Below are 1,250 nucleotides of genomic sequence, written 5' to 3' on the forward strand. Positions count from 1 at the left end.
GGATTTTTTTAAATTATTTTTTTAATGAAAAAAATTCAGAAATTCAAAAAAAATAGAAAATGGGTTGTCAATGGGAGTTGAAGCATGGGACACGTCCCAAATGTCCTATAAAGAATTTAGGAGCACAATTTGGGTCATTTCCAAATGAATAGATGCATCGTGGCACGGGATTTAGCGTTATGGCATGCCATGGCGCCCACCATGGCACCCAGCAAGGCAAGCCATGGCATGCCTTGGCAGCCCCATGGCACCAAGCAGGGCAAGCCATGACACCCAGCAAGGCAAGCCAGGGCATGCCTTGGCAGCCCCATGGCACCCACCAAGGCATGCCACGGCACCCACCGGGGTCGCACCCCCAAGGCAAGCCACGGCGTGCCTTGGCACCCCCCATGGCATGCCACGGCACCCCCAAAGGCAGGCCATGGCATGCCACTAACCTCGGTTTCGTAGTGCCCACGGGCATGCCACGGCACCCTTCCACCCAGGCCGGCCATGGCATGCCCTGGCACCCCCCCCCCCCCCCCCCCCCCAAGGCAGGCCAAGTCACACACCAAGGCAAAACGGATTTTTTTAAATTATTTTTTTAATGAAAAAAATTCAGAAATTCAAAAAAAAAATAGAAAATGGTTTGTCAATGGGAGTTGAAGCATGGGACACGTCCCAAATGTCCTACAAAGAATTTAGGAGCACAATTTGGGTCATTTCCAAATGAATAGATGCATCGTGGCACGGGATTTAGCGTTATGGCATGCCATGGCACCCAGCAGGGCAAGCCATGGCACCCAGCAAGGCAAGCCATGGCATGCCTTGGCAGCCCCACGGCACCCACCAAGGCATGCCACGGCACCCACCGGGGTCGCACCCCCAAAGGCATGCCACGGCACCCCCAAAGGCAGGCCATGGCATGCCACTAACCTCGGTTTCGTAGTGCCCACGGGCATGCCACGGCACCCTTCCACCCAGGCCGGCCATGGCATGCCTTGGCACCCCCCCAAGGCAGGCCAAGTCACACACCAAGGCAGGCCATGTGGCATGCCACTAACCTCTGTCTGTGGTGCCCATGGGCATGCCACGGCAGGCCACACTAACCTCGGTTTGTGGTGCCCATGGGCATGCCGCGGCACCCACACAGGCTGGCCACATGGCATGCCACTAACCTCGGTTTGTAGTGCCCACGGGCATGCCACGGCACCCGCATAGGCAAAACCCCATGGGCATGCCACGGCAGGCACCAGACTCAGACTTGCGAT

The sequence above is a fragment of the Alnus glutinosa genome, chromosome 13, assembly GCF_958979055.1.
Source record: "Alnus glutinosa chromosome 13, dhAlnGlut1.1, whole genome shotgun sequence".
NCBI lineage: Eukaryota > Viridiplantae > Streptophyta > Magnoliopsida > Fagales > Betulaceae > Alnus > Alnus glutinosa.